The sequence below is a fragment of the Tupaia chinensis genome, unplaced genomic scaffold (assembly GCF_000334495.1).
Source record: "Tupaia chinensis unplaced genomic scaffold, TupChi_1.0 Scaffold000056_1, whole genome shotgun sequence".
NCBI classification, from domain to species: domain Eukaryota; kingdom Metazoa; phylum Chordata; class Mammalia; order Scandentia; family Tupaiidae; genus Tupaia; species Tupaia belangeri.
This window is the reverse complement of record NW_006159514.1, coordinates 1,882,806-1,907,184: the sequence shown is the minus strand read 5'-3', so window position 1 is coordinate 1,907,184 and position 24,379 is coordinate 1,882,806. Positions and strand designations below refer to the sequence as shown.

General features: G+C 43.9%; 1 pseudogene; it reads right to left on the bottom strand.

Annotated features, from left to right (window-relative positions):
- Nucleotides 1-22,088: 22,088 nt before the first annotated feature.
- On the bottom strand, nucleotides 22,089-24,059 carry LOC102483144 (serine palmitoyltransferase 1 pseudogene; annotated as a pseudogene).
- Nucleotides 24,060-24,379: the final 320 nt, after the last annotated feature.

Below are 24,379 nucleotides of genomic sequence, written 5' to 3'. Positions count from 1 at the left end.
AAGACTTCTCAAAAATAAATAAATAAATAAATAAATAAATTTCTTTTTTTTTTTTTTTGGAGAGGTTTTTGCTATAGGGCGCATGTGCTCGCCAGACAGACAGAGAGAGACATAGAGACAGAAAGCGAGAAATCACCCCCCAGGGGGGATGGTCATGCCACAATCCCTTCTCCATTCTCCTCTCGGGATCTTGGGCATGCACGCACACGTGCCCGGCGTGAGTTTTAAGCCACTGGATCCGGGACACGAACCGCAGTCGACTATGTGGGAGTCCAGCAACATAGCCATTACGCTAACTGCTGGTTCCTGATAAATAAATTTCTTAAGCTACAGGAGAAAAAAATCAACATACAAAAGTATGACTTTTTAAATATACCAACAACAAATAGACTAAGGCAGAATTGAAGAAAGTAATTCCACTTACAATAGCCATAAATAAAACAAACAAACAAAAAAAACAATGAAACCTAAGAATAAATCTAACCAAAGAGGTGAAAGATCTTTATAATGAAAACTATGAAAAGTTGAAGAAAGAAATAGAGACAAATACATGAAAAAGAAATGGATAGACATCCTTTGTTCTTTAATTAGAGGAATCAATATAATTCAAATGTTGATATTGTTCAAATTAACTTAAAAATTCAATATAATTCCTATTAAAATACCAGCAACATTTTTCACAGAAGTAGAAAAAACAATTATAACATTTGTCTGGAATTACTAAAGACCCCATATTGCCAAAGCAATACTGTACAAAAAGAATCAAGTTGAAGGTATCTTACTACTCAAGTTCAAAATATTTTACAAAGCTGTAATAATCAGAACAGCATGGTATTGGCACAAAAACAGACATATAGACCAATGAAACAGAGTAAAAATAGCCATAAATAAACCCTAAGACATACAGCCAACTAATTTACAAAGGGCACAAGATAATTCAGTGTAGAAAAGTTTTCTTAACAAATGGTACTTGGAAAATTATCTACTTTCAGAAAGATGAAACTAGACCTCTATTTCTCACCATTAACAAAACCAACTCAAAATGAATCGGAGATTCAAATGTAAAGCCTCAAACTATAAAACCACTTGAGGTGGAGCCAGCAAGTGGCATGGTGGTTAAGGCACTGGATTCCCACATGACTGATCATGGTTCGAGTCCCTGACTTGGCAGCTTGACAAAAAATAAAAATAAATAAAACAAAACAAAACAAAAACTACTTTGGAAAAATACTTGGAGACATGAAAGTAGGGAATAAATAAGACTCCTGAAGCACGGGCAACAACACAAAAAAATAGACAAATAGCATTACATCAAGCTAAAAAGTTTCTGCATAGCAAAGGAAACAATAAATAAAAAGATAACCCACAAAATGGGAGAAAATATTTGCATACTATACTTCAGTAAAGGGACGAACAACCAGAATATATGTACAGGGAACTCAAGCAGTTCACCTGTAAATCAAAACAAAACAAAAACTAATGGTCAATTGCTCTAAATAGGCAACTTTTAATATAAGACATACAAATGGCTGAGAAGCATACAGAAAAAAAGTTCAACATCTCTTATCATAAGACAAACGCCAATCAAGACCACAATGAGGAGCACCTAATCCCTAGCAAGGGTGCAGAGTACCATGCATTTAACCATGTGGGATCCAGCCGCCTTAACCACCACACCACCAGCTGGCTGTGACCCTCTTTTGTGCCCTTCTGTCTAATTGTCTTTTTTTACACTATTACTATAACTATATCACATTTCTTTAGATCAGTCTTTGCCAGATACATGATTCTCTTTGAATTATATTTCTGTATTCCTCTATTTTAGGCTTATCTCATATAAATAGCCTACAGCTAGATTTTTATCTTTTTTCCTATCTCTGTCTTTTAATTGAAGCATGTCATTCACTTACGAGGTTACTAATATGCTTGGATTTAATTTTGCCATCTTATTTTGTGCTACTTGCCCCACTTTTTTTTTAATTCTTTTTTCTCTCTTTTCTTGTCAAAAGATTTGGATAACTAATATTTTATGTTTGTGTTTTTCTCTATCTGCTCCTAAGTTATACTCTTTCTTTTTTTGTTTTTACTCTAGATATATCATGAATAGTTTACCATTTCAAAAGTTAATTCTGCTCTTTTCATAAATTAAGTAAGAATCTGAAAATCCTTTTACTCTGATCATCTTCCTAATACCGTGTCAATGTTCCTCAGTATTTTAAGTCTGTCTTTTTTTAACCCTGCAATAAGTAATCATTATTAATCATTCTATTCATTTATTCAGTTGATCTTTACTTAGATATACCCACATATTCATCACTACATTTGTACCTGATTACTTCTTACATCTCAGATCTTCCATTTGGCTCATTTTCTTTGCTCTTGATCTGCATGTGTTTGAACTTTTCTGTTTTGAAGCCTAATAACAGCCTCTCTCTTAGAACGGGCTCTCCAACTTTGTGGGCTTCCTGGGCATCATTTATAAGACTGACAGGGAAGCACAGAGATGCTGTGGCTTGCTGCCTTGAGGGCGAGAAAGGTAACTGGTAGATAAGGCAGACTTAAGCAGGAAATGGTCCAGGCATACCAAAGAGCTCTGCTTCTGGGCATTACACGGATTCTGTTATCTCTTACACATTAAAGAAACCAGGTATGTGCATGTTGCCAGAATTTTAGTCCTTTTAATTGAATGAATGATCTAAAGCAAATTAATAAATGAGATCTCACTAAGTTGTGGGCTGAAGAATGGAATTATTTATAATATTAAGAAATGTGGTATTCAAGGTTGCTTTACTATTCCAAACAAACAAACAAAAAACTTCAAAACTCTTCTCCCTTTCTTTGTAAGAACATCTGTGACTTGTGCCCCACCAGCATTTATTCCTTCTTTCAGTCAAATTGCTCTCATTTTCCTTTGAGAAAATATCCTTTCTTTTTCTTTTTTCTTTTTCTTTTTTTTTTTTTTTTTTTGAGAGGTTTTCTATAGGGTGCGTGCACTCGCCAGACACAGAGAGACAGAGAGACAGAAAGCGAGAAATCACCCCTCAGGGGGGATGGCCACGCCGCAATCCGTTCTCCTCTCGGCATCTTGGGCACGCACGCACACGTTCCCGGCGTGAGTTTTAAGCCACCAGGTCCAGGACTCGAACCACGGTCCACTACATGCGAGTCCAGTGACAGCCATTACACTAACTGCTGGTCCCAAAATATCCTTTCTTTAGTCTTGCCCGTGTAATTTAGAATGAGCCCATTCTCTGATTGCAGAAGTAGCCACCTGACTCAGATATTTGTAATCAGGGCAGCCCATCCCCTGGCCCACAGGATGGACACTTGACCCTAGACAGGCGGAGGTGAGGACATGAAGTCCCAGACCAGCAAGGAGTCCATGACCAAAGCAACGTGGGAGAGCCTTGACCACCTCAGTGTCGACATAGTGAATAGAGCAGGAGCCATGTCTGGCAAACTCACAGTATATTTGCCCAACTTTAGGTTTATTTATTTCCTTCATGAGTGTGTGTGTGTGTGTGTTCTGTTTTTTTTTTTTTTTTAGAGAAGAGGTTTTTGCTATAGGGCGCGTGCACTCGACAGACAGACAGAGAGAGACAGAGAGACAGAAAGTGAGAAATCACCCCCCATGGGGGATGGTCACACCGCAATCCCTTCTCCTCCATTCTCCTCTTGGGATCTTGGGCACGCACACATGCCCGGCGTGAGTTTTAAGCCACCGGGTCCGGGACGCGAACCGCGGTCGACTACGTGGGAGTCCAGCGACATAGCCATTACGCTAACTGCTGGTTCCCTGTGGGCTCTGTTTTCTACAAGTCTGTACTAGTGGCTGAGCCCATCTGGAAGGCTGGAGTATTTTCCTGTTGCTGCTGCAGCTGACTACACATTGAGTAGTTTAAAACAACACAAATTCATTTCCTTACAATTCTGTAAGAAAGTCCAAACTCGCAGGTGGTGTGGTGGTTAAGGGTGCTGGACTTCCTGGCCAACCGCAGTTTGAGTCCCGGACCTGGCGGCTTGCTTTCTCACTTTCCCTTTCTCTCTCTCTCATTCTGTCTCTCACTGGTCAAATTAAAATAAAGTTAAATAAAATAATTCTTGAAAAAATAAAAGAGAATGTCCAAATTCAGTCTCAGTGGGCTGACATCACGTGCTGGCAGAGTTCTGCTCCGACTGGAGGCTCTAGGCGAGACCAGCCCCTTGCCTTTTCCAGTTTCTGCAGGATGCTGCATTCCCTGGCTCGTGGCCCCCCATCCCATCTCCATCTGACTCTCCGGCCTTCTGCTTTCCATTTTACGGATCCTGGTGACCACAATAGGACCAGCTAGACAGATAATCCAGAATAATTCCCCCCTCAATAGCCTGAGTTTAATTATGGCTGCAAAGTCCCTTTTGCCAAATAAGGCGACACGGTTATAGGTTCTAGGGATCAAGGACATCTTTGAGGCCATTATTCAGCTTACCACAAGAGCCTTATGGGTGGTAAAGGGCCTTACTACTCCTGAGCCTTTCTTTAGGAGTAAATGTAAATAGGGGCCAACATACCTCCTGTCAAAATCCTCATCTGAGAAAGAGTTGCTAGTTCAAGGACAATGAGTTGACATGAAAGGAATCAAAGCTCAGCCCTAACTCTCCTGCTAAGATTGTTTACTAAAGAGGGAGATCTTAGATTATTCTAAGAACAAATACCAGAAATTTGTGAAGAGGAGGTGGTAAGAATGGAAGCTGCCTCACCACAAACTGAGAAATTTGGAACACAAACTGGCATGCCTTTGTAGCCACGTAACACAGTAGAATCCACAGTGCGGCTGCTGGGGGAGCAGAGTCCAATGGCCCTACGGAAACAGACCTCCTTTCTGCCTGGAAAGCAAGTTACTGGATGATGTTTGGATAAAAACAAAACTAATGACGGTGGCTTCGAAGTGGGTAACTTTTGAGGGTATTTTTTCACTCTCATAAATGCGTTTCCAGGTCTCGAGGGAAGAAAAACAAGTGAAAAGGACAAAGCAGTCCTGCTGTCAGTGCTATGGAGTCTCCTGCTCCGGTGCCCAGACAGCCTGGCCGCCATCATGCCCACCTGGTCACTGCAGCAGGCATGAGCAGAGGACAGCAGGAGACCCCAAGGCTGCAGGACATGGCTGTTTCGGGGCCTACGTGTGCTCCCAGTCCTCACCTTAACCGTGTGTAGAAAAAGGAAAGAGGCCCGAGGGATGGTTTTAGACTCTGTATCAGCTTAATGGCAGGGTTTTTCTTTTGTTTTGTTGTTTGTTTGTTTGTTTGAATTGCCAGAGGGTGCCTGAGCTTGCCAGAGAGAGAGAGAGAAACAAGGAGGATGTTCATTTTGTCCTTACATTGGCTCTTGGAACACAATTCTGGAGACAAAAAGGCAGTAAGTTGTCCGCATTCTAAAGAGATGCAGCCATTGGGTCACTCATCAGGCTCATGGCTTACTCGGAGAATATTGGGTCGTCAGAAAAGTCATGCCGTATTTTTTCTGTTTTTCTATGCAAAAATGTGTCATGACTTTTCCAACAACCCAGTAGAACCTGCCCTCTAACACCAGCTGGGCTTCAAACTAGCCCTCTAACCATAGCCTTCTCAGAATGGAGAGAAGGGATTTGTCAGGTTTGTGCGTTGGAGCCCAATACCCCAGAACTAGGACCTGGAGGTGGTAGGGGAGGAGGTGTCCCAGAAGCGAGGTGAGCCCCTCTACTCGGAGGTAAGTGGAAGAGGAACAGAGCAGTTCACAGCCATGCCCTGGACATTCCAGGTCCCCTTCATTACAGACTCGGTAAGCTGGGGAAGGAAAACTGGAACATCTTTAAATTATGAAGAGTGATGAGAAAGTCACGACATTTAAACTATAAATGTCTCTAAGGGGTACATCACCTATGAAGAGAGATTTAGTAACTGGGACTAGAGACTGGAAGACAAAACCAATTCCATCCCCACTCTGTTAGCTTTGCTCAAAAATGTTTAGAACCAATTTATAATAAAACATGAAAGATCCTATTTTCTTCAGGTAGTTGTCAAGCTGTCTTGCTCTCTCTTAGCAGAAAGAATCAGCTGGAGAGGTGAATTTTTCCCCCATTAACTTCAGAGAACAAAAATGAAAAAATGGCCAGCAGGTGGCATGGTGGTTAAGGCACTGGACCCACATGGCTGACTGCATGGTTCAAGTCCTGGACCCAATGGCTGGAGAAAACATGCTGGGCATGTGTATATGCATGCCCAGAATCCCAAGAGGAGAGTGGAAGAGAAGGAAAGGGATGATAGCATGGCCATCCTCCCTGGGGTTCATGTTCTCATTCTCTGTCTAAAAAGTGCATGCATTTTATGGAAAAACAAAACAAAACAAAACAAAACCAACCCTCAAAGCAGACTCAACCATTCTGTGAACAGATGAGGACCAAGAACTTTGACCAGATTTTTTAATGTATTTATTACACATAGGAAGGAAGTAGCAAACAGGGACGGCATGGATTCCAGTTAAGAAGATGGCTCTGTTATGCCAGGGCTGAGGGTTCTTCCCCAATTGTGAGAAGCAGCTGTTGGCCTACAGTCCCAGGTGAGCACACCCCACCCAAGGCTGGTGGGGCAGCTGCCAGATGGGCCTTCAGCACATTCTCAGTAAGAGCTGAAGATGCATCCTCACCTGGTGGGAACACAGTGACCTTCCTGTGGAACCTGAGGGGATAGCTTCCCCACCTGGGGCTTTCTGAACTAGCTAGGAAGAATTTGAGTAAGCCTGGAGTGCCCTCAGATGACAGATTTGAGTAGCCCTCAGAAATAGGGTTTTGTGATTGACATTGTGACCTTATTTTTATCCCCATGCAGATGGAGCCAGGGAAAGATGGGTTGTGAAGTATAATTGGCAATAACAACAATAGCAACAACAACAAAAAGACCCAGAGGCAAAATTCTAGCCTCTTTCTTGCCCTGATGCTGATCTGAAAACTCACTTTTGAATACCTTTGGTTTTTATTTGGCAATAGTAGATCTATGTAGCCTTTTACTTCTTGGGCCAAATTAAGCGCTTTCTGATACACAGATCATCATATAAAGCCTGTAGTTAAATTCTGCTTAGTCGAGAGTAGAGGTTTTTCTTCTACTCCCTCTTGGAAAGTACATTCAAAACGGAGCTAACTTGAAAGAGACAGACAAAGGGGAGAAAGAAGAAATAGGAAAGAAAAGAAAGGGAAACTGGCTACACTTAATTATAGGGCCTTGGAGAAAAGCAGCTGAAAAGAAGGAACAGAATGAGGCGAGGGTTACTGGTGCTCAGCAGGCTCCGGTTACAACAGCCCAATAGCAAACGAAACTGGTTGGGCCTTTGATTCCTGTTTCAGTAAAAGACCAGCCTTCTTGCTTTGCTCTAATCAGGGGAGTCTGAGAGAAGCTGGAATCCCCCAGGGAGGGAGAACTAGAAAGGTGCCTTGTTTAATGTTTCTTTTAGGATTGGGAGTGGGGGATGGAAGTGAATAGAATAAATAGAAAGGAAAGAGAAAAATCAAAAGAACACTTCCTTTGTGCTTCTGTGACAGGAAAGCCTTCATTCTCTTCTCCAGCTCCTCCGACGCCCCCTGGTGGGCAAACATCCAGCCCACACTCTACCAACAACAGGCCAGCCAGGGATTGACTCCTGCCTATCTCCCTTCACTTGCCCAAAGCAGATGTGTAAACAGGGGTTGACCCCTTGGAGGCTGCCCATCACAGCCGATCAGGACTAATGGAAAGTGGCTAAGAGAGGCAGAGAGTCCGGGGAGGTGAGATAAAGCAAAGAGGAGTCTATGACCTCCAGACTCAAGGTGGGAGTCTGGAACCAGAGAGGCAGAAGACGAGGGCAGGGGTCACAGTGTCTGTGGGCAACAACAGGACAAGGGTCTGGACTCCGTGTCATCTGATGAGGCCGTCTGACACTCAGGTTCTCACTAACAGGTCCAGCATCTAGATGGCCATTATCATTCAAAACAGCAGCACCAGCAGAAATACAGAGGACTTCAAAAAGTCCCTGGGAGGGGCACAGCAGTTAAGGGGGCTGGATCCTGTATGGCCAAGTGCTACATGGTTTGAGTCCCACACCAGTTCACACCAGGTATGAGTGCATGTCCCAAATCCCAAAAGAACGGATTGTGGTGTGGTCACCGCCCCCCGGGGGGGGAGAATGCTTTCTCATTCCCCTCTCCCACTCTTTCTCTGACAAGTACATGAGCCCTCTAGCAAATTGGGTGAGGGGAAGCATCATGGGATAATGGAATCTGTGAGTTTATTTTGGTGCAAAATTTTTTTTGAAATTCATGAATCGTTTCTTTCATAATATACATTTTCCATGAACTTTAGAAGACTTCCTCTTTCAATACTGAGGTTCTGTCTAGGCAGAGAGTATCTGTCCTCTGACCCATGCTATCTTTTGTACCACTGTTTGTGCTTTCCGGGCCTGGAGGATGTACACAGAATACTTGTGGGACCTATAGGCGTCTGGGCATAAGGAGGAACTCAGCAAGTCTGCATTGAGTTTACGACGCTTAAACCAAGAGATTTCCAAATAATACAGCTGTTCAGTCCTTGGCTACAGACTATGGAGTGCACCAGGGGCCAGAAATAAAGGGGGAGAGAGGTAGGAAACAATCCCGCTACCCGCCTGCCCACAATCCTGTCTATGTGGCTATTCCTGCTTAGAATATCCTGATGAGGGACCAGCAGTTAGCGCAATGGCTATGTCGCTGAACTCCCATATAGTCGACCACAGTTCAAGTCCCGGACCCAGTAGCTTAAACTTACATCGGGCACATGTGTGTGCATGCCCAAGATCCTGAGAGGAGAATGGAGAAAAAGGGATTGTGGCGTGGCCACCCTCTGGGGGGTGATTTCTCACTTTCTGTCTCTGTCTCTCTCTGTCTTTTTGGCAAGCACACATGCCCTATAGCAAAAACCTCTCCAAAAAAAAGATAAAAATAAAAAATTTTAAAAAGAATATCCTAATAAAAGAGTGGAGTAAGAAGTATACTCTTTCCTCAGGAAGGGGAACCAGACCTTGCTGAACAATTACCATTGACCCCAGCCAGTCCATAGGCTGGAAGGGGGCCCTGATATATAGGTCTACGTTGTATTGAGGTGACACTAACTGCTGTACCAGATAAGCCGCTAAATTTCAAGTGCGTAACACAAAGAGCATTTACTGCTCCTTCGCGTTACAGCTCAGTGATACTCGGCAGGCAGGCCGCTTTCTACTCAGTAATGCAGGATCCCAGTCAACTTCCATAGCATCAGTCCACCATCCCCTGCAGCCTCAGCGTCCCCTTCCAGCTGGTTGGCAGGGAAAGAAAGGGTGGCCAAGTGAGAACAGAGCTTCCCAAGGATACTAATTTGCAAGTGACACACAGTTTCACCAACATACAGGGAAGACTAGAAAACAGTCCCAAACTGGACAGCTACTTTTCAGTCACAACTTCGTTCTCATCCGTTCCATTACTAATAGCAGAAAATACCTGTGACTAGGTAATTTAAGAGAGTAGAGGTTTATCCAGCTCACAGTTTGGAGGCCCACATGTCCACATTCCAGGGGCCACATCCGGTAAGGTTTTCCCTTTTGGTGGGGTCCCGAGGCCATGCAGGGCACCACACCAGGAGAGAAGAGGGGTTGCAGGTTCACGTTTCTACGTGTGTGGCTTTCTCCCTTTATAAACCACTGGAAATCAATCATAGGGCACTACCCTATAAACCCACCAGAGATGTTTGCTTTAAGGTGCATGTGCTCACCAGAGAGACTGAAAGACAGAAAGAGAAATCATCCCTCAGGGGCATGGCCACAACCCCTTCTCCTCCATTCTCCTCTTGGGATTTGAGGCATACATGCATACGCACCCAGTGTGAGTTTTAAGTCACCAGATCCAGGACTCGAACCATGGTCAACTATGTGGGAGTCCAGCGACATAAACATTACTCCATTTGCTGGTCCCAAGAAGCATTTAACTTTTAGAATCCTGTGTGCTTGCTATGTAACTAGCATCTGACGTGTATGAAATTATTGAATTGTCACAGCAACTCAGGTAGGGACTGTCATCATCTTCACTTTCTAGATGGGTGACCCTTATGGGCACCAAGTTTAAGTAGCCTACTCAAGGTCTCAGTTTTTGACTGTTACAGCCAAATCAAATCCAGGCAGTCCGGCTCCAGAATCCACACTTGCCTTGCCACTGTACATAACCATCTCTGGGAATGGGATACTCTGGGATACTCTCCTTCATTCCCAGGATCCAATGGGCTGCTTTATCGGGTTTTCTGCACTGGGTAGGAGGTTCGACTAAGAGCTCTCCAAGGTCTTTCTAAATGTTAAAACAAACTAAACATGATTATTTCCCATGAAAATAATTTTTCACTTAAAAGAATTCATTCTTTTGTTCAAGAGATTTTATCTCAAATTTTTCAGAATTTTTTTTCCTCTATGAAGGAAATAAAACACATGCATGCCTTTCATCTTGGCAACACTGATTTGGCTTGTGCTGTGTACCAGCTAGACAGTTCATCACAGTAGAGCTGGAAGAGTCTCTATGATGAGCTTGGTTACCAAAGGTGTCCTGGGTTTGCTTAGATGAGCAGCAGCTATCAATGCCCAGAGATAGTCTGTTCTCTTAGAAACCCCACAGTGGCCGAGTTTCCTAAGCATCCAAGAAGAGGGCTGTTGCTTTCCTAAGAGACTCAGTGTGTATTTATTACCTCCTCAAGACATGAAATACATCAGCCAGCAGGTGGCATGGTGGTTAGGACGCTGGACTCCCGCAGGGTCAACCACAATTCATGTCCCAGACCTGGTAGCTTGCTTTCTCACTTTCTCTCTTTCAATCTGTCTCTCTCTGGTAAATTAAAAAGTAATAATAAATAAGAATTATTTTTTTCAAGAGAGAGAGATATTTTTTGCTATAGAGCGTGTATGCTCATCAGAAAAAGAGAGGAAGAGACAGAAAGTAAGAAATCACCCCTCAGGGAGGATGGCCATGCCACAATCCCTTCAGCTCCATTCTCTTCTTGGGATTTTGGGCACACATGCACATGCGCCCAGTGTGAGTTTAAGCCACCAGGTCCAGGACTCAAACTGTGGTTGACTAAGTGGGAGTACAACGATCTGCTGGTACCAAAACGATTCTTTAAAAAAATAAAATAAATTAGCAGAATGAATAAATTACAGTTTGCTTTTTGATAATCCATATTATACACACACACACACACACGGATATGGAACCAGAATGTTCTGTCCTGAAGAGTCAGAGAAGTGTTGAGTTTCCTGGAGATCATTCCCAGAGGAATAAAAGGCATTTATACGTGGGCTGTCCCCACGGCACTGTGTGGAGGGAAATGGATCCCACATGACTAACTGTGGTTGGAATCCCAGCCTCAGAAGATTGGAAAATAGACTAGGCACATATACATGGAAGCACAAGGGAGAAGGAATAGAGGAAAAAGGATCACAGCATGACCGGACCCCATTAGAGGTCTCTCTCTCTCTCTCTCTCTCTCTCTCTCTCTCACACACACACACACACACACACATGCCATCTGGCATTAAAAAAAAAAGAAGAGGCCTAGTCAGTGGCATAGTGGTTAAGGTGGCTGGATCCCACATGGCCAATTGTGTGATTCAAGTTCTGAACCCACAGCTTGAAAAACATTCTGGCATACATATCCAAAATCCCAAATGGAGGATAAGGGATTGCAGTGTGTTCACATATCCTCCCTGGGGAGGGGGGCATTCCTCACTTTTCTTCTCTCTCTGTCTCTCTCCAGTGAGTGCACATGCTCTATAGCAAATAATAATAGTAATAAATGACATCTATATGTGACCAACTTATATTTGTATCCAAAATAAACACAAGGAATATTCAGATTTTTTTTGGGGGGGGGGGCAGAGAGCACATGCACTTTCCAAAGAGAGAGACATTGAGAGAGAGAGGAATCCATTCTCCTCCATTTCTTCCAATCCTGTTGGGATTTGGGACACACACACACACACACACACACACACACACACACATTAACATGTTTCTTAAGCTACAGGAGCTAGAATTTAATGGCAGCTAGTCATATGGCAGAAACCTTAACCATAGGTCATGGGACTGGGCCAATACAGAATATTTGAATGTGACCAAAGTGCTGCAATTATTTCATGATAAAACTACATATCACAGGACAAGGAGAGTTAAGAGCTGGCTACAGTTTGAGGAAGTTGACTGGTGGGGATAAATCTGCTCTTTTGTTTTAGAAAAACAGACTAGTGGATGAAATTTGTTATGAACAACTAGACTCTTTGGGCATTAACCTAGTGTTAAAGATAGTTCAATTGCTTTTGACAGTAAAATCATAGAATATTTGACTCATCTTCTATTGTCCAAAGGAGCAAGGTTGTGCAACTACAGGTGAACAGGGGAGAAAGTTCTTGCAGAGGAGATCCAGGTGCAATGTCCTGTCATAACAAGGTGCACAAACAGAATGGCTTCAACGAAGGAAAGTTACTGTCTCACATTTCTAGGGGTTGGACGTCCAAGAGCAGCGTATGGGCAGGGTTGGTTTGCCCTGAGGATCACAAGTGAAGGATCTGTCCCAGGTCTCTGACCTTGGCTTGTAGACAGCCATCTCCTCTCTGTGTCTCTGTATGGGTGTCTATCTCTGTGTCCAAATGTCCCCTCCCATAAAGACACTAGTTATATTGGATTAGGGCCCACTGTAATGATCTCATTTTAGCTTGATTACTTCTAGAAGGAACTTATCTCTAAATAAGGTCACATTCTGAGATACTAGGGGTTAGGACCAACATACATTTTTTGAGGGGTGCAATGTGAAGGTGACACAATTCAAGCCCATAACAAATAGTGCGGAGAAGGATGCTGGGGTAAATTCTCTAGGGAGAGAGGTCAAGGCCCTTGAAGAACAATGTTTTTGACATCCAGTTTCAGTGTTCTGTTCTATAAATCTCCTTATTACAACAACATTTTATTTAAAAGTCTGCCACAGGGCCAGCAGGTGACATGGTGGCTAAGGCACTGGAGTCTCATATGGCTGATTGCAGTTCAAGACCTGGACCTGATGACTTGCTTTCTTACTCTCTCTATCTTTCTCTGGGGAATTGAAAAATAATAATAATAAATAAAATAAAATTAGTCATTCTTAAAAAAAAAATCCACCACATACTAACAACACTTAGGTGACGGACACTTTGAAGAATGTGCTCCTCTGAGGGTGCACTCTTGGCCTGCTTGTCCACTCTCAAAGCAAGACTGGCAAGTTAATGGCTCTGAAGCATCTCCAGCCTTTGCCAGATGAGGTGTTGGGAGTAAGTGCCCCAACCTCAGCTCCCTCAGCCCTGGTGGGATAACTCTGAAGTATCTTCACAGGCTCCAAATCCCCCAGGGGCATCCTGTTCCAGTTGCCCAGGATAGAAACACATGCTTTCTTCACTTCACTGTCCTCCTGCCCTCACTTCCACTCTTCCCCATGGAGGTTTCGTGGGATTGCCTCCCAAATAAACTTCTTGTGATCAAACCATTGTCTAGTTTACCACTGGATAATCCCAAATTTAGACAATAACCAATAACCTGCAAACTAAAACTGAAATCTAAGCACTTTCTTAGCTCAATATGGGGGGGACCTAATATTTTTAATTAATGTCTATTAATGCTTTTGATAATCTCCTGCCCTGAAAAACAATACTGTGCCAAAATCGACTTTTGATAATCTCCTGCCCTGAAAAACAATACTGTACCAAAGTATAGTATTTTCATTAATGGACTTTTAGAATTAAAAAAAAAGAAAAGAAAAGAAAGCCATGGGACATGTGCATTCAGGGCCAGCAGATGGCATAATGGCTGTGTTATTGGACTCCCATGTAGTCAACTGTGATTTGATTCCTGGACCTGGTGACTTAAAACTCATGCTGGGTGCGTGTGCATGCGTGCCCAAGATCCCAAGAGGAGAGTGGAGGAGAAGGGACTGTGGTGTGGCCATCCGCCCTGGGAGAGATTTTTCTCTATCTCTCTGTCTCTCTGATGAATGCACACTTCCTACAGCAAAAATCTCTCTAAGAAAGGGAGAAAAAAAGACATGTGCATGCACACAAAAGAAAGAGAGAGAGAGAGAGGAAGCACCCAAGGGGGCCTGGTGATGCCACAATCCCTCTTCCTCCAGTCCTCCTTCCTGTCAGGACCCTGGCGCATGCACACATACCCAGTGTATTGCTGCTGGGGCAGGGATTTGAACCTGGGTCAGCCATGTGAGATTCAGGCTCCTCTCCACAGTGCTTAACCTTGCACTATGGGGCCAGCCCCTCAGCATTAAATTTGCAAAGTTTGTAAACAACAAATAATTGTATCCTTTGACGTTCCATTTTACTTTGCTCCTTGCCAATACCTTAAAGCAGATGGTATCCATTCAGATGAAAATAAGGTATAAAAGTGATTTTTACTAAGATTAACATCCAATTTAGGGTTTGCTTTATTATGCATACCGCAAATAACCGTGAATGCCCTGTCAATAGGCTGTGTGTATGAAATAATTCATAGTTATTCATGCTCTACCAATTACATAGAAATTATGACTGGAGTTACCTCAGAACCTCAATAATCATTACTATGTAATTTGCAGTTTTCCGGATTGGGGAACTATTTGGAAGCTGCAAGTAACTAGTCTATTGTTTTTAGAGAGTACAGTAATGACTGTTATTACTGAAGAATTGAATACAGCTTCTTTTTAATGCCCTGAAGATTACTCGATAATTACACTTGATGCTATCATTTTTAAAAAAGTAACCAACAGATAAACAGGCAGATAAACTAAATATATAATGGTCCAATAATGTGGGCCAATATTGTTAGCTGTGAAAATTAACACAACCTTCTATTGATTTTTATTTCTCTAATGGGAACACCTGCCTCTACAAGTACACTTAATTAGATAAATTGCCTCGGCTGCTGAATGGTATTAAAACAAGTGAAATTAAAGGAAGATCCCTGAGATTTTGTGTATTATATGAAAGTATAATAGGTTGCAGAAATGACTCAAACCATGTCAGCTCCCCTCACCTTACTCAAAAGAAACCTAGCTCTATCTCCCCTTCACAGTGCCTTGAATATAGTACCCAAATCTACTTCCACTTCCTCTCAGCAACCTCACTCTGACTCTAGGGATCGAAATTCACTACTACTGACTTTCTCAGAAAATCTTTATTTTCTATAGATGAAGCCCATTTTTTCTTAGATTTAAGTACTTGAAAGTGATAGTTCTCTTATTTTTTTTTTTTTATAAATAAGGCCATAGTAGACTTTTTTTTTTTTTTTAACAGAGTGAGCACTGGGGGGAGATAAGATATCACTGACAGAATCTCACCACCTGGAAATATTTTTCTCCCCCACTTCCCAGTTCACTAGGATCACAGGTACATGCCACCACACCCAGCCTGTTTACACTGAGCGCAAACTAAATGTGGGCCTCTCGAGTCCTCAGCCACTGTGCAGTGGCACCTTCCCTCTGGTGCAGCAGCTGAGCCAGTACTTGTAGATATTTAACTTTTTTCTTTGTAGTTTTCATTTTATTTATTTCTTCCATGAGCAAGACAGAAAGGAGAGACTGTGTTCCACCTCCAGCTTCAGCTAGTCCCGAATCATGGGCATGTGTGTGCCTGGAATACTCAGCCAAGTGTCTTGAACAAAACTGCAACCTACTCATGTGGGCCAGCCTTGCAGAGCACTGTGTGTCACCACTGCACCACGGTCTGGCCTGGTTTCTTCAGACTTACATTTTTATTCAACCGATTAACTCTGACTGTTTTATGACTAAACCATTTTATTTAACAGTCCCCCAAAGCACCCCGTAAAATGCTTCATGAGTCCTTCTTTGAGGACATTTTAATGAGTAAGATGTGCTCCACTTTCAAAATTCCATGATCAAAGTCTCGTTCCCTTCCAGAAGACTCCTACTGACGGAAATGCCACCTGTGGAAAATCTGCCCATGTGAAAGGACAGATGAACCATGGGAAGGGGGAGTAGATACACCTTGTGCCACCCTAGGTGCCACTCTTCGTCTCCCAGTGAGTCTGTCAGAAGCCAAACAGTTAAAGGGTTGTGAACCAACTAGCTGACCAGGAAACTTCTTTCCTCACCTCCTTCCACAGACTGGAGCCACTGGCAGCCACTTCTACCACACATCTCAAGTGCCCTGGCCATGACTGACTGGACCTGAGAAGAATGTCTACCCTAAGTTGGGCTAATCTATTATCAATCCTTCTCTCTGAGTCTGGAATTGAGACTGTGAACGTAAGTTGGTCTGTGTACGTTTTGGAAGCTGAGGGGTGAGGGATGAGAGTAGATATCACTTGGTTCCATGTGGACTAGGAAAGCAAGAAAGCCAATCTAAAAAGAGAAGAGACTGAAATCAACATGGAGAGTACTAGGGCTTGAGGCTCAAGTGCTGATGACTGGAATTCCAGCCCTCACTGAGGCTCAACTCCATCTGTGCCTGCCCTAGAGCTCCACGAGCCCCATGCAGATTCATAACAAGGCTCTCAATTCTGCTTGCAGTCTTTCCATGGACTAGTGATACTGTAAAGATCACAGGGACAGGAGGTGGTGCGGTGGTTAAGATGCTAGATCCCACATGGCCAACTCTGCAGTTCGAGTACTGAACCCAGTAATCCAAGAAACATGCTGGGTGTGTGTGCATTCATGCCCAAAATTCCACAAAGAGAACGAAGGAGAAGAGAATGTGGCCTAGCCATCACGTTCCCTCTTTCAGTGTCTCCATCTGTCTCTCTGGCAAGCACAGGCACCTTATAGGTAAAATCTTAAAAAAGAAAGAAAGAAAGAAAGGCATACACAAATTCCTTGACATATCTCCCTTTAAATGGCGATAGTTAATGTCCCTTTCCTTGAATGAGGACCCAATTTAGGGCCTCATTTCTAACCATCAGAATGGGGTGGGATTGCCAGTGTGGGACTTCTGCAGACATCTTAGAAAAGGTAAGCACACGCGCCCGGCGTGAGTTCAAGCCACCAGGTCCTTGACTTGAACCACAGTCAACTACATGGGCTTCCAGTGACATAGCCACTACGCCAACTGCTGGTCCCCTCCAGTCCTTTTCATATGCCAAGTCTTGTTGTAATCCCAGAATGCTGGAGATGAGTGCATTGTCATTGCTGCCTACAAGAGCCAGAAGCACTTCACTCTCCTGTTCTCTCTGTGAGCCAGTAGGGAATTTAACCTTTCCTCTCCTTCCGACCCTACCCTGAGAGCAGAGCCCATTGGCTTATGTGGCTGAACACATAGCCGAGGCTCTCCTTCTCAAGACCACTGGTCTCATCCTATCCGTATCTCTCTCTCTGTGCATCTGCCGCATTCTTTTCTCATCATCAACCAGCCTCCTTGCTTACTTGTACAAGGCCCTCTCTATGCTACATTTCTACAGGACCATGCACACAGGACCCACAGGTTACTGGGATTTCCCTCTGTCTTTTACTTAAAAGTTTCAAGAAAGCCTCAGGGAATTCAGATCATCTTCTTAGGCCATGCTAGACCAGTCGAGAGGCACTGACCCACCTCTGCATGAAGGCCTGTAGGCCAGTGATCTGGGGCTGCAGGGGTCTGGGAACCGAGTCCTCAGCAGTCGGTGGGCAGAAAGTCTTCAGGAAAGTGCAGGGTGGACAGGTTTTCTGATGCCATCCCTCCAGTAAGATCTGCCTGTTAGGAGGTTAATGATTTCAGAGTCCCCCCCCCCCCACTCTAAACATCTACTCCATCAAACCTTGGAGTTCAAGAGTTTGTCTTCAGAAAAGAAAAAAATCTTGCTACTGGATAATATGATGCATGCAAGCACAGCTCAGAGTCTTACAAATAGGAAGTTAGAAACCATCCAGTCCAGGAATAGCAAACCTGACTCATCTCAAGTCAATTCTGACTGCCTGCTGCATTGAATTGTGAAGAATATGCCCTGATTACTCCGTGATGTTTGAGTGTGAGGATCTGTCAGATATTTGATTGAACGCGTTGAGTCATTCAGCATCATTTCCTGGGGCGAGTATCCCTTTCATACTTAGTGTGGAGTATCCCGTAGAGTGTCCTATCCCTCTGTCCTCAGTTGTGGGCCCATAATCCAGACTGAACCAACTATGGTGCACCATCTCTCTGGCCTTGGTGATTGGTGTAGAGAAGATAAGTGATTCCCCATGGAACCACTTATCATGGGGATAAGTCTTCTTAAACCTTGGATGTGTCTTGTTAAGCTAGCAAGCTGAGGCTGCCAGATGTTTTCTCTCCTGGGACATGGGGAGCTCACAGGCAGCTCAAAGACAAGGGAAGCCCTGTAGGACAGAGAGATGGAGAGAAAGAGGGGGCCTTAATTATAGAGTTTGACCTGCTGAATCTACCATGCCCAAAGAAACCAATAAATTCCTCTTAAGCTGTTTGAATTTTCTGTCACATGCAACTAAAAGAATTCTAATTAATAAGTCCACTCATTTCACAGATGAGAACACCGGGAGTTTAAAGGTTAACCAATTTGCCTAAGACCACTCTCTGGTTAGTTATACGGCCAATTGGAAAGCAAATTCTAAAAGTATGTGATATGGACCGTCTATTCTTGCCAGATCAGAGAAAAAAGCCCTGTTAAAGGCCATTTGGGTGCTAAATCTGTCATTAACTCTCTCTTCCAGTTCTATGTCCTCTGAAAATGTGATAGGCTTCCCACAAATGTCCACGCCACTGCTAATATTCTTAGCCAAAATAAAATTAAGTCCCAAGCACAGAACTCCTCTCACAAAATGACAGTGACCCACTGACCAGTACTCTTGCTAGTTCTGTTTAGTTGCTTATTAGCCATCTCGCTGCAGTACCAGGCAGTCCATACCTACACCACTCAAACAGTGGCCTGTGGACCACCAACACTGACAGTACCTGAGAGCTTGTCCGAATGCATGTTCAGTTCCCGCCCCAGACTTACAGAATAAGAAGTTGCCTTTTTAAGAAAATCACCCAAGGTCAGGAACCAGCAGTTAGCGTAATGGCTATGTCGCTGGACTCCCATGTAGTCGACCGCGGTTCACGTCCCGGACCCGGTGGCTTTAAACTCACGCTGGGCGCGTGTGCGTGCGTGCCCAAGATTCCGAGAGGAGAACGGAGGAGAAGGGATTGCGGCATGACCATCCCCCCGGGGGGTGATTTCTCGCTTTCTGTCTCTATGTCTCTGTCTGTCTGGCAAGCGCATGCACCCTATAGTGAAAATCTCTCAAAAAAAAAAAAAATCACCCAAGGTATTTGCTGCATAATAAAATAGAAGCATTGGTTTTCATTCCTGTCCACCTGCCACAGGGTCTTCGAAACTCTCATGTAAAATGTGTACTATTAAAAAAACCGCATGGATTTCAGGATGTTTTTGTACCAAAAATAAACTCACTCTTATTTTTTTCTTTTTGAAAGGTTTTTGCTATAGGGTGCGTGCACTCGCCAGACAGACAGAGAGGCAGAGAGACAGAAAGCAAGAAATCACCCCCCCCAGGGGGGATGGCCACGCCGCAATCCCTTCTCCTCCATTCTCCTCTCAGGATCTTGGGCATGCACGCACACGCGCCCGGCGTGAGTTTAAGCCACCGGGTCCGGGACTCGAACCTCAGTCGACTACATGGGAGTCCAGCGACATAGCCATTACGCTAACTGCTGGTCCCAATAAACTCATACTTTACTTCTATTTTCCATGGACTTTTAAAAGTTCTCTTATGTAGCTGCCTATATGTCTCCTAAAATGTAATAAACTTATGCACACTTCCCTTAAGTCAGGTAATGCTGTTGAAATAGAGGACATAGTTAAAGTGCCTTTTCCTTGCTAACCCTGTACAAGTTCATGTTGATCACTGCTAATAAGCCATCATTTTAATTAAAAAAAAAAAAATTGCTGGGCTTAGTGTCAAGTCACCAGAACCACAGAGTAGAGAGCTATCTTCTTTTCTGACTTACTGAAAAAAATCAAGTTTTTTTTTCAGTTACTTGTACATCTCAAGTCTTTTCAAAACCACCTCTAATATTCTTCTAACGCATTCTTCACAGTTCTTTAAAGATGATTGAAGGGGTGGGAACCAGCAGTTAGCGTATTGGCTATGTCGCTGGACTCCCACTAGTCTACCGCGGTTCGCATCCCGGACCAGGTGGCTTAAACTCACGCTGGGTGCATGTGCGTGCCCAAGATCCCGAGAGGAGAATGGAGGAGAAGGGATTGCGGCATAACCATCCCCCCTGGGGGGTGATTTCTCGCTTTCTGTCTCTATGTCTCTCTCTGTCTGTCTGGTGAACGCACGCGCCCTATAGCAAAAAAAAACCTCTCCAGAAAAAAAAAAAAAGATGATTGAAGGGGTTCAGTGGTTTCATTTGCAAGTGTTTTTAATAATACATTGGACTTTATCCAGGGCAGCTTACTTAAACTGATTTAGAGCAAATAGGTCAGTGGATTCAGCCCTGGTTGCACATTAACATCACCTGAGATCGCTTTAAAATCACCAGGGCCTAACCCCTCAATAGGCCAATTGAACCAGAGTCTCTCAGGTGGTGCCCAAGAAGGGTATTATTGCTTTTTAAACAATTCAGAAGATTCTAATGTGCCACCAAGGTTAAAAGCCATTCCATGGTGTGTGTGTGTATTAGGCAGAGGGGAAATCTAATACATAGGGTCCATAGATTCAGGACCTCGGTGGCTGCTGCTCAAGCATCAGTTTTCAGCTGCCCCCCCCAACACTCAGGTGCAGCTAGAATGAAGAACCGCCAAGTGAGCACATTCTTCTCTATGTGATCTCATTTTCTCATGCCAATACTTGTCCCATCCTTCCTTTTCTGTCTGAAGGGACTCCTCCTTGACACAGAAATTCAAAACAAAATATGAGTTCCTAATTCCTTTTAGAGAAACTAATTTTACAGTTTTATTTTGGCATTTTTTTCTTCCCTCCCAGTACAGTTTGAAATCCTCTTATTTTGCATAGCTTGTCTCCCCCTTGCTAAATTTTCCAGTCCTTACAAAGCCGAGACTGTCCCTGGAGTCTAAAAACCAAACACCATTCTTTATTGCAGTACTTTTTTTCCAATTTATTTCTCAAAACCTGCACGAAAGGGTGATTGACACCATGCACTTAAAGACACTGAAGCTCAGAACAATTGACTTTCTCAAATACCTACAGCCAGTGAGTAACAAACTAAAATAGAACTCTTTGGTTCTTTTTTTTTTTTTAATCATCGGGGATGGAAGTTTATTGGATAACAAAACAGAACAGATTTGTCCCCTGAAGAGCACTCTGTCCTTTAAAGCAGCAGTCATCATAAGGTACACGTGTACAAATACTTCAAGCAAAATAGAAACTACACATTAGAAAATTTGTGCTATTTAAAAAGATGGTGCAGACCGTTTGTAAATATGGACAAAGATTATAAAAAGGATGCTACTTTTCATTTATGGTTCCATTCCCTTCCCTTCAGTAAAAGGGACAGTGGGGTAAGGACGACTGTGCAGTACACACCACAGACCTTGACGACACTTTGCTTGGCTTGCTCATGAAAAACAGATCAATTAGAGCTTTAAAAAGTTATCTTCGGGACCGGCAGCTGGCGTAATGGTTATGTTGCTGGACTCCCACATAGTCGACCACTGTTTGAGTCCTGGACTCAGTGGCTTAAAATTCTCACCAGGCGCCTGTGTGTGTATGACCAAAATCTCAAGAGGAGAATGGAGAAGAGATTGCCACGTGGCCATCCCTCGGGGCGGGGGGGGGGGTGATTTCTTGCTTTCTCGCTCTCTTTTTCTATCTCTCCAGCAAGCACAGGTGCCCTATAACAAAAACCTCTCTTTAAAAAAAAAAAATCTGTTCCTTGTCTTTTAGATATGTTCTCTTTTTTAAGAAGAGCAAACATCTTTCTCCTGGCCACGCACTTGGTGCACTCTGCCCTGTTGGGTAACAAGTAGGTCACGTGTTCCCCAGCCCTCCTGCCAGGCCTGCAGGAGCCTCTGAGAAGTTGTCTCCATGTTGAGTGCAGGAGGCCAGCATTCCCTGGGACTGGTCTAGAGCAGGACCACCTAGGCCACAGCCTTGATGGTGGACGTGCCTTTGTCTGGTCCCTCCTCTATCTGTTCTACAGTGTCCACACCCTGGTGCTGGGAGGCAGGAGCCACTTCTCTTCTTTGTCCCAGGTAGTGAGGCTGGATCAGCAATGCTTCTGCTCATGCATTGATTAACAATTTCCTGAAGCAGTTTCACATCTTTCTCCCGAGACCCAGTGCTCTCTTCCAGTTGCAGATGAAATGCTGAAGAAAAGGATTCCCCTGCCACTTTCATCCGAAAATGCCTTGTAAAGTTTTATAAACTTGTTTGCATTTTTCCTTTAATGCTGCAGAAATACACGGATTCCCTTCCATGATGTTGAGGGCCTCCATCGCAGTGGCAGCCAACAGTGGAGGCGAGGAGGCTGAGAAGCAGCACCACTGGCCAGAGGGCCACTGATGGTACATTTCAAAAGACTTCCCACAGCAGAAGCCACCAGAGGAAGCCAGTGAGTTCTCCATGTTGGCACTGACTGATGAGGTCGATGTCACGGAAATTGATCCCATCATGCTCAGTGAGGCCTCAGCCTTGCTTCCTAAAAACTCCAAACAAGAAGATCCTTGCTTTGTACTTGTACTTTAACTCCCAGTTCTGGGAGAGGACAAGTAGTTGTTCATATACAATCCTTCTACTGCAATGAAACGCCCACTACACGAGCCTTGTGAGGATTCTTTATTCTTCACTCTCTTGTTCCTCTAGTAGTCACTCCAGGTGGGTCATATCATTACGATTAAATATCTTAAAGTCACTGAGTGATGCCTGTAATCCCTTCTGAATAGCAAAGCAGGCTGCTCTATCTACAAAGACAAGGTCCCCGTTCAGAGTAGGCAGGAATGGCACTGGCCTTAGTGATGAAGCCATCCAAATATATAATGGCTTCTTCTGTCTTCCTAAACTTTGCCAAGCTATCTTCCAAATCCAGATGAACATCAAATGTGCCATAAAATCCCCATGCCATGTATCAGAGATGCTAAGGCTGCTGACTTAATCCTAGGGCCATCTAACAACCCAGGGAAATTAAATGAAGCCAAGTTGATGTGTTCTTTTCCCTTCACCACAGTGTTGTGGTTCTGAGGGATTGAAATGATGTAACTGAGAGCGAGATGGTCTGATTCAGGAGGAATGAGAGGTTCTGGTTGCTGCTCTTCAATCCACTCCTCCTTTTCCTTGAGTGTAAGATCAGATCGTTCTTGTCATTTGTAAGTTTTAGGGAAAAGAAGTCTGATTATCCAGAGTATTAGGAGTCCTTCCAAAATCAGACAGGAGGCGGCTGCCTTGCAGATCACCTGTACCATCTCCACCAGCACCCACTGCTCCCTGGCGTTGTTTGTTTGTTTGTTTAGAGGTTTTTGCTATAAGGCGTATGCGCTCGCCAGACAGAGACAGAGAGACAGAAAGCAAGAAATCACACACCCCCCGGGGGGGGGGTGGTCATGCCACAATCCCTTCTCCTCCAGGGATTTTGAGCATGCACGCACACGCAAACACAACGAGCGTGAGTTTTAAGCGACTGGGTGGGAACCGCAGTCGACTACGTGGGAGTCCAGCCACATAGCCGTTACGCTAACTGCTGGTACCCCTGCTTGATTTTTAAGATGAGACCCTTTCACTAGGCCATGGTGTATCCTGAGTTTGGCTTTTGTTTTGATCGTTTTATTTGCTCCTTTTTTTTTTTTTTTTTTTTTTTTAAGATCTTAGGTATATAGGGTGTTGCTGAAGATGTAGGAGAATTTGAATTCTCAACCCAGAGGACCCTGCGCTGCCTTCTTCCACAGGCACTGGTGCAGCTCCCTGCTTCTCCGCGAGCCGCCTTCTGCTTCATGCTGGAGGGCTACTCAGGGCTGCGCTCACACCTCGGCATCTGATGAGCTCAGACTGAATCCGGGAACCCTGTAGCCCAATGTAATACCCTCAATCCCCTTGTACCTCCAGAGCACCTCATCCATGCTTGCTTCTGTCATGTTTCTTTGTGCAGCAGAGCGGCTTACACTGGGTCTCAATAGGCCCCTGTTGGCATATTGTATTTGGAGGTATATGACTAGACCAGGAGTCTATGACCCTACAACCGTCAGGAAAGTGGATATTCTAGCATATTGTCAGAAAGGATGGTGCAAATTAGCTTTTTATCTTCTAGCATTTGTTTTTTAACAACCTCTAAGGTACGATGTTTCTTTTCATGAGCTCTTCTTCTAAGGGTGTGTTCTAACAACATATAGAAGAACTGGTCCGGTTAAGGGCATGGAAGAGGCCACCAAATGAAGGGATT